The sequence below is a fragment of the Mustela lutreola genome, chromosome 18, assembly GCF_030435805.1.
Source record: "Mustela lutreola isolate mMusLut2 chromosome 18, mMusLut2.pri, whole genome shotgun sequence".
In the NCBI taxonomy this organism is placed as follows: Eukaryota; Metazoa; Chordata; class Mammalia; order Carnivora; family Mustelidae; genus Mustela; species Mustela lutreola.
The window spans coordinates 9,249,915-9,259,243 of NC_081307.1; the positions used below are offsets into that span (position 1 = coordinate 9,249,915).

Consider the following 9,329-nt stretch of genomic DNA (forward strand, 5'->3'; position numbering starts at 1 on the left):
AAGAATAATTCCCCCTCTATAGATCTGGCTCTATCATCCTATCAGGATCTGGACACCCCATGTTTTTATTTAAAAATATGAGCATTTAGGGGCACCGGGGTGGCTCAGTGGGTTAAGCCACTGCCTTCGGCTCAGGTCATGATCTCAGGGTCCTGGGATCGAGTCCCGCATCAGGCTCTCTGCTCAGCAGGGAGCCTGCTTCCCTCTCTCTCTCTGCCTGCCTCTCAGTCTACTTGGGATTTCTCTCTGTCAAATAAATAAATAAAATCTTTAAAAAAAAATGAGCATTTAATATGAGCAAGTGGAACTCCATTGCTTGGGTTTGAAATCAGTTGATCAGTTTAATATAATAGCAGTCCAAATTATAAAAGGATTTTTTTTTCTTACCTTGACAAAGTAATCAGAAAGTTCATTGGGAAGGGTTTGAAATGTTTGAAGAAGGATAATGCACATGGAGACTTGCCTTTCTAGATTTTAGAAGATTTTATGCAGCTGCTGAAATGAAGCAGATAACAGAACAGAATGAAAGACTGGAGCAGACCACCATGTATAGTGAATCAAATGATAAAGTTAGCACTTTAAATCAACAAATAGAGATAATATGGAATAAATGGTACTGGGACAATTGGCTAACTATGGGAGAAAACAGTTATATATCTGCCTCATACCATTTGTCAGAGAAAGTTTTAGAGGAGCTAAAAAGCTAAACATAAAAGATGCAATCATCAATGACCTGAAGGAAATGTTGATAGGCATCTGTCTGATATCACACAATAGCAAAATAAGAAATTATAGAGAAATAGATTGATAGTTTTAAAAACATCAAATAATTAAAACCCATATTTACAAAAAAAACCCTAAAAATAAAGTTAAAAGGTTTATGATAAACTGGGGAACTATTTGCACCACATATATAGACAAAGGTATAGATGTAGAAATATGAACATACAAATTCAGAGATATGAATATATTTTAAAAATCCAACAGGAAAAATTAAATTCCATAGTAGAAAAGTGGCAGGAGTCAACAAACAGGCATTTTCAACACAAGAAGAAATAGAGCAGTCAATAAACTCAAGTAGAAATGTCAAACTTAGTGCATTAGTTTGCTGTGGGTATTGTAATGAATCACCACAAGGGTGGGTGCTTAAGACAACAAAAGTTTATTCTCTCATAGTTTCATTGTCCAGAAACTTGAAATCATCTTCACTGGGTCAACATCATGGTGGCAGTAGAGCTACACTCTTTCTGGAGGTTCTAGGGGAGAACCCAACCCCTGCTTCTTCCAGCTTCCACGCTGCCAGCAGTCCTCAGTGTCTGGCTTTGTGATCACGTTGCCCCTCTTCCACATGTCTAAGCTTCCTCTGCCTCTCCTTTCTAAGAATGCTTGTGATGGCATCTGAGGCCCCCCTCAATATTCCGGGATCATCATTGTCCATCTCAAGATCCTCTACGTAGTCACATCATCAACTGAAGATCTAGTTTCCATAAGGTACATTTATAAGCTCCAGGGACTAGAAGCTGACATAATTGGGTTCATTACACAACCTACTACACTTAACTAGTCATCAAATAAATTTAAAACTATTGTGCATTATTTTCACTTATGTAGAGGGAAAAGGGAATAAAGCCGGTGTGTGTGGGGCTGCATGCTAGAGTATTGGTAAACTGTTTCAGAGGTCAACTTTGGCAGTAGATGTCAAGCTCCTTAAAAGTGTCCGCATTTTTTCACTTTTTGTTATTTTTCGAACAGAGAAAATGAAAGATGTGCACAAGGATGATTATCTAGTACCGTTTATGACCATGAAACAGTGTCAGCAACTGGAAAGTTTGGAATTTTTTTAATGAAGGATCAGTATGTGGAGCATACATTAAATGTCATTTATTGAAGAATAGGCAATAGACAATGACAAAATACTAGCATGTAAAACAAGGAGTCAAGCTGTATGATTCCAATCCCAGTAAATGTATTTGGAAACAAATAAATACACATATTTCCAAATGAAATTAGAAGAACCCGTAATATTAGGTAGGAGTGGATATCCCTGGGTTGTAAGGTCGAGTGATTTTTATTTTCCTTTTCATATTTAAATTTTTTTCTTTTTTTATATTTTATCTTTTTATTTGACACACACACACACAGAGAGCACAAGCAGGGAGAGGAGCAGAGAGAGAGGAAGAAGCAGGCTCCCCGCTGAGCAAGGAGCCCAATGTGGGGCTCAACCCCAGGACCCCAGGATTGTAACTGGAGCTGAAGGCAGAGGCTTAACCAAGTGAGCTACCCAGGCACCCCCATATTTAAAAAACTTTTCCATATGTTTTTTGCAATGAACATGTTTTGCTTTCTTTTAATGCTATGATCCCTGTTATTCCGAGGTCTTAATTACTTAATTGCTTAACATTTGTGCAAAGAGGAATGAGCTGAGTTGGGTGGTCTTCACAGAGGAGAGAACATGCATGGACTCTGGGGTCTTGGTGTGGGGTGAGGCGAGAAGTGTGAACACTACCGCTCTGGAGCCATGCTTAGTGAAGCCATGAAGGAGCCGTGCTAGCTTTCTGGTGCTGTGGAATATGGTACTAATGTTTGCCCTAATGCAACATCAGATTCTGAGCTCAGATATTTTCTGTTTGTATATGTATGTGTACTGGCTACCAAAGCTGTAGTAACTAATTTCTCCAATAAAATATTAATAAATTAAGATCTATACTTCATAGCAAATAAAGTAAAATTATCATCATAGCTATATTTCCATTTATTTCTTTTTCTTATTTTGTGGCATGTCCAATGAGTGTAGCTTTTCAAATCTGCCTGTCCCTAAACAATGGAAACTAACAATGGAAAACCCTACACTGAGAGCATTAGGCAGATCTCAGTTCTTGCTGCAAAGATATAGAACACAGAAACAGTTTTCAGACCCTGTGTTCCAAAAGAGAGGATGCTGTGGGATATGACGCTTCCTGGGGATAGTGTGTTAGAGAACCATAGACTACCTGCTCTCAGAGGCATCTGCGTGTGGCCTCCAGAGTGTAATTTTTCTTTCTCTCTTGAGTGAAACTCATACTGCATGATAGAGCAACATTTCGCAATAACAGCAGAACTGAATGCTGGGCTCCAAGGGGAAGGAATGAGAGTCTGGAAGCTAGCAGTGTCAGAGAGTGTCCGAACCCTGCTTCCTGGACAGAGGTATGAAGAGGCAGCACAGGTCTATAAAGGTAATTTTTACAGAAAATCTGAAACTCTAGCAGAGCTTGGTAATAGCAGAAGAAATCACAAATATCATAGCAGAATTGAAGCTAAGAGAACAGGGAAATGAAGTAGCAGGGGCCCTTTGAATATGGGGATGTCTTAGCATCACCTCGAGTAGAGCAATGGTCAGGGACTAGGAGGGGAGATGTGGCCTTTGGTGGGTTCTCCTCTAAGTGGAGGACAGCAAAGTCCACATGCCTGCCCTGTACACATGTCTTTCACATGCAGCCCTGGCTGCACTGAAATTGCTTAACAGACTCTGACTTGGACGCAACCCCAGGGAGGTGGGAGACAGGGGGGCTGGAACGACTCCATTGAATTTCTGTAGCTGAACTGGAGCTCGAATTGTTATGACACTGATTCCATGGACTGGATTCATGTGTGTTAAACCAGTCTGCCCATCAGCCTGACCACTTTCTCATTCAAATGAGGACAGCACACCAGAGGTGAGAAGGCAGTGGGGGAAATACAGCCTTTTCGTTATGCTGTTTGTTCTGCCTACTCTCTGCTCACAGTCAGGGAGGAGCACAGGCTTAGCCCTTTTATACTCTTGAGCAGAGCCTGAGCATTCGCTCTGGAATGGAGGCTGTGTCTGGATATCTCAAGGGGTTTGGTAGCCCAAAGCGCCTTTATGTATGGGCATGTCAGAAAGTTAGAGGTGAGGGGTGAGGCCTTGTTTTTCAGAGAGGAGGAAATCCAGGGGCCCAAACATGGAGCTGGCCCTGTTTTCATTCACTGCTTTCATTTACCAGCCTCTCCCAACATACGCAGTTTACATTATGGTATCCGGCACATGTAGACTTTGGCTGGGGCTATCCTCCCGAGCTCAGAATTTATGATCGTGCAAATAGACATCCAAGCAAAGAGTAGGCGAGCCAGCATCACGAGACGGGAAAGCCTTTATGCTGTTTGTTCAGGGGCCACGTTAACTCTGTCCTGACCAGCAGGACAACAAAGGGATCTCCATGTCCCCGAAAGGGGACTGGGTGGGAAGCAAACACTCTGAGACTCTGTTCTGGAGTTGGGGAAGTGTAGCCTCTTGCTCTTTTGTTTTCAGTTCCCCGGAGCAGGATACTGAAGAAAGGAAGGGAGACCACTGAGCCCTTGTCTGGCTCTAAGAAAATGAGGTCATTCGAGCTAGAGAAATAGCAGATCGGTCCTTAAATAGCAGGACCCAGAAACCTTATAAATACTTCCTCATTAGGGCAGCACAGCAGTTTACGGCCAAAATCCTAACAGGGTCTTTTGAAGTCAACAGGAGTTAAATTGGAGTAAGGACTGTGAGCCTGGTCTGTTGGGTGGTGCCGAGTGATGCTGTCCAGTCCCGGCGGAAATACGGAGTTAGGTATAGTGAGTGCCAGAGTATTTGTTGGGTGAGGAAACCTGATCTAAGGAAAGAGAAAAATAAAACATTGACAGGATATTATGATTTATGTAATTACCTAGATATCATACGCAAATTAAATCAGGTTACTTCATGTTCCCTTCGAGTGCACCTACTTTCTACGCTGTCAGGCCTTCTTTGCGCTGAAGCATGTGAGGCAGCAGCGAACATGATGTCTGGGTCCTTTGTGCATTGGCACTGTCAGGGAAAAGAGAAGAGACGATGGCGATAAAGGGAACATGTGGTTACTCACCCATCACTGGCCAGAGTGTCATACGCACTTGATCGTCATTACTTCCACTTTATAGGTGAGGGCATGAGGCACAGAGAGGTTGAGTAATTTCTCCAAGGCGACATAGCTAGAGGAGGTTGAACCTGATTTAAAACCAGGTCTGTTTTTATTGTCTTAACTTCCTTTCTTCTCATCCGACTCAACAACACTGGGTTTTATGTTCCCTCCTCGTTCTGTATTTGTTTGATGGCATCACCAAAAATTTATGTGGCCAAAACTGACCAGCATTTTAAAATCTTTTGCTTGTCTTATGAGCAACATTTCATGATGTTGGCCACTCACTCCTTTCCTGCAACATTTCTTCCTGAAGTTTGGTGACTATGTTTTTCCTATTAAGTGTTAATCTCTTTGGCCACATTTTATCTGATATAATTATAACAAATAATAATATTTATAGCAATATTAATTAAATGTTCCCTATTTTCTAGATATGGTACTTTGTCTCCCAATGAACTGTCACAGCTACTCTGTGAGGTAGGTGTTATTATTGTTAGTGCTGTTGAGCACAGCAGAAAGCTGAGCTGTGAAGGCTTTTGTAAATTGAATAAAGTGGCACAGCTACAGAATTGCAGAGCCAGGTTAAAAACAGGTCTGTCAGGCTCTGGTCCCATGCTGGCTGGGATTCCATGTCATCCACTCGTGTCCTTTTTTCTCTCTTCTATACTATCCTTGAACAATTCTACTCACGGTCATGCTTTCATCTACATCCTAAATGTGGATGACTTCTAGATTTCTCTTGAGCACTAGATTCTCTCTCCAACTGTCTTGATGGTCATTGTCCCCTGGAGGTCCCCTGGCTCCCTCACCTTGAACTTGCTCCAGGCTATCCCTATCTACCCTTCACCACATGCCTTTGAAGCTGTCACCTTTCACATGACTGTTGGAGTAGAAATTGGGAGGTGCTTCTAGAATCCTCCCTCCACCTGCTCACATCCAAGCCCCAGGGTTCTTCCTCCTGAATGTCTCCCCATCTCCTTTTCCTCTCTTCTCACAGCTTTTCTAAGCTCCTCCTGTATCTGAGCCAGAGGACCTCCATGTAATCTGCACATTGTGATCTTCTCAACATCAAGTCTGATCACACCACACTGAATTTTTCAGGGCTGTCATGGGGGTTCCCTTAAAGAAATGTTTTAACAGAGGAATTCTCTCTGCATTTAAAGCTAGTGATGAACCCTGATAATTATGACAGGTCAAAATAAGAGAAAGCACTAATGCCTATCTATTGGACCTCCTCTTTCTTCCCTTATTGGGCTTCATTCAGTCATTTATCTGTGCCTATTTCCTGAGTACCAACTATGTGCCAGCTCTCTGATAGGTACAGGGCATAAGCCAGCAAGCCAAAGGGAACCTAAGTTCTTGCCTTCGTGGAGCTCACATTCTAGCCATGGCAGCCAGATATGGAGATAGGTGAGAAAGAAATTAAAAGTGTATGTGATATGTCAGAGTGTGAGAGGAAATATTACACATGGTAGATATAAGGAAAAGCTCAAGTGGGTATGGCTTCATCTCATAAAATAGGGTAGCCAAGGATGGCTTCTCTAATAGCACGATATTTGATCAGAGATCTGAAAGAGGTGACACAGAAGGCTTTAGATTTGTTGGTGAAAAGCCCTCCAGTCCCAGTAAATGGGGTACCAAAGCCCTGAGGTCTCTGAGCCTTGTGACCAGTGTGGCTGCAGGTGGGTGGTGAGGGGATGGACATGAGATAAGAGAGGTGTGGGGGGTAGCAGGTTAGGTCATATCACATGTGGTAGGGCCACTGTGGAGATTTGGATCAACCTTTCCTCTGAGTGAAGCAGGGAGCCCCCCTGCCCAGGAAATTTTGAGCAGAAGGTCCACATATGTAATTTAGGTTTTGAAAGTCAAACAGGTATATTGGTGGTAGGCTCTGGGGAGGCCAAAGTAGGAGCAGAGAGACCACACAGAAAGGTATTCCCAAACATCAGGTGAGAGATGGTGGTGGCCTGACCAAGAGAGGAAAGGAGAGAGGTAGTCAGATGTAAGACTGGTTCTCAAGGTAATGGAGTTGCAATGCAGATCCAGAGCACGGTGTAAAAACTGAGGGTCTGTGAGATAAACTCACACATGCCTTGAAAAGCCTAGAGAGCTCCTCTTGACCAAATCCTGACCCATTGTCCAGCCTTGTTGCAAAACATCCCATGCTGCCTGGGTTGCAGTGATGCTGGTCACATCCAGAGCCCACCAACTTCTCTCTGGCCTGGCACTTTTGCATGGGCAGTTTCCTCTCAGTAGATCTTTCTTTCTATTTTCTAGACTTTTGCAAAGTCAACCTTTAGGATCCAAGATCAAATGTCCCTCCTGTTTTGAAACCTTCCCTTGGTCCCCCAGTCTGTTTGGATGCTTCTTCTTCTATGCTTAAATGTAGTTTTTTCATAACCCCATCAAAGCTACCACTTGGTGTATTGTAATCAATTGTTTGTTTTCTCTCCTAAGTTGTTAAGCTCCTTGAATGTCTAGACTGAATCATTTTATCTGGTCTCCTCCTTGTTAGTGGCATGAAATGAGTGTTTATAAACACTTTTCCGAATAATAAATAAGTGAGTTTTAACTTCAAAACTCATTTCAGAATGTGAGTCATGTTCCAAATGGGAGCCCAACTGGAGCAACAAGATTCTTGGGGCCAAATTTCCCCCTAAATGTTCCATGGAGTGAGTGGAAGTTTGAAATGTGACAATGTGACCCCCACGGATCCGTTGCAGGTTCGCTTTTATGAGCATTTTGCACATCAAGTATCCATCAGCATGTTCCTGGAGCTGGGGAAATGGGAGCTGGAGGAAGCCCTGTGCTGACGTGGAAGACAGGCCATCCTCTGGGTGGGATTCCTTGGCTATTTGCAGAGCTATTTTGAAGTTAAGTGAACTCATACAAATTGATGTTTTGCTATAAAACCTTACTTTCTGCAACATGTAAAATATGTATGTGGGATACTACCCAGTCCCAGGATGCCAGAAGCTATCTCATGTTAAGAGATGCATCAGGAGACTCGTGACTCCTCATTTGCATACTGGACACTTTCCCCGAACTGGGAGGTTTCTTTAGGAATTGAAATCTCTCCTTCCAGTCTAACCCTTGGCTTGACACCATGGCTTGGGGTGTTGTTTGTAGGATCGCACGTGTTTTTAAAAGTAAAAGCAACAATATTTGGATCAAAGATTTCTATTTCACAACAGAACTCACAGAAAAATGTGGATAGCCATGTTGCTATCTGCCAGCTGTCAAGTTGTTAGAAAAATCTCTGCTGGAAATTAGTTTTCGAGTGCATTTTTAGTAGTTGTTGATTTAAAACCAAGGAATAATGGAATGAAACAGATTTGAAGCAGGATCTGCATGTTCCTAAGAATGAGAAATAAAAATTATTATGTGCTATTTCTATCCAGACACTTCACGTTTTTTATCTCGTTTAATTCTGACAACAGCTTTTCAAGGTATTTTATTCCCACATTCCAAATGAGAAATTAGAGGCTTAAGGTCACTAAGCTAGTTAGGGGGGAAAAAGCCAGTTTTAAAACAAAGTGCTGTCAAATTACAAAGTTCTTTCTACTATACACTGCTGCCTTTTTGTCTTGGTTATTTCTTATAATGAACAATTTAATTCCTCAGATACATGCGCTGTTTAAATAAGCTTTTTTGATGGTGTTTATAAATCATCTTTGAGTAAGGTGACCTTACGTCTTGGTTTGCCCTAGACATTCCTGCTTTATGGCTATTGCCTTGGTAAAATTATTAATAACACTGCCTCTCACTCTCAGAATTGTTTCAGTCTGGAAAGTAAATTATATGGTCACCCTCTCTTTGAACCGGTAGATCACACTGCTTATCCAGTTGCTTCCTGGTGAATCCTTTCTCCAAGCTGTAAAGCTAGTGCTTTTGTTGTTCTTTGTTTTTGTTTTCAGATTAACTGCTTAGCTTCTAGGACCATCTAGATCATCAGAAATGTAAAAGAAAAATCCAAACAGAATCATTATACCACAAAACCAACAAGGCAAAGCAAGCTGATTTTAGTTCACTGAACAGATTGACTGAGAATTCTTCCAGTTGTTCATCTGGAGAACCAGATTTAAATTGTGTTGTGTTAGAAACACTGATATGTTAAAAAAAAAGGTATATATAGATATAGATATAAATGTAGATTTAGATATAGATAAATCTATATAAATTGTGTGTACACACACACACACACACACACACACACGATGGTGGAGAGCAGTTCTCTGTAGGGTTGGCAGTTGGCAGGCAGAGAACCTGTGAATTTCAAATAAGAAAGAAGTTGATCCTGTAAGTCCCATATAAAAATAACTTCTTCTATATTTCTTAAGATCTGGAATCTTCCCTTTAATGGTAAAGCCTGTCCCTTACACCCTTTCTCTGGGTGATCCAGGTGTGAAT

At 41.7% G+C, this 9,329-nt stretch overlaps 1 long non-coding RNA gene across 1 annotated transcript; it reads left to right on the plus strand.

Moving 5' to 3' along the window:
* The first annotated feature begins 3,125 nt into the window (after positions 1 to 3,125).
* LOC131820619 (uncharacterized) lies at positions 3,126 to 8,546 on the plus strand. The gene is made up of 3 exons (XR_009349722.1): positions 3,126 to 3,212; positions 5,351 to 5,396; positions 7,643 to 8,546. It is a non-coding gene; the product is annotated as an uncharacterized LOC131820619 (long non-coding RNA).
* The last annotated feature ends 783 nt before the right edge of the window (positions 8,547 to 9,329 follow it).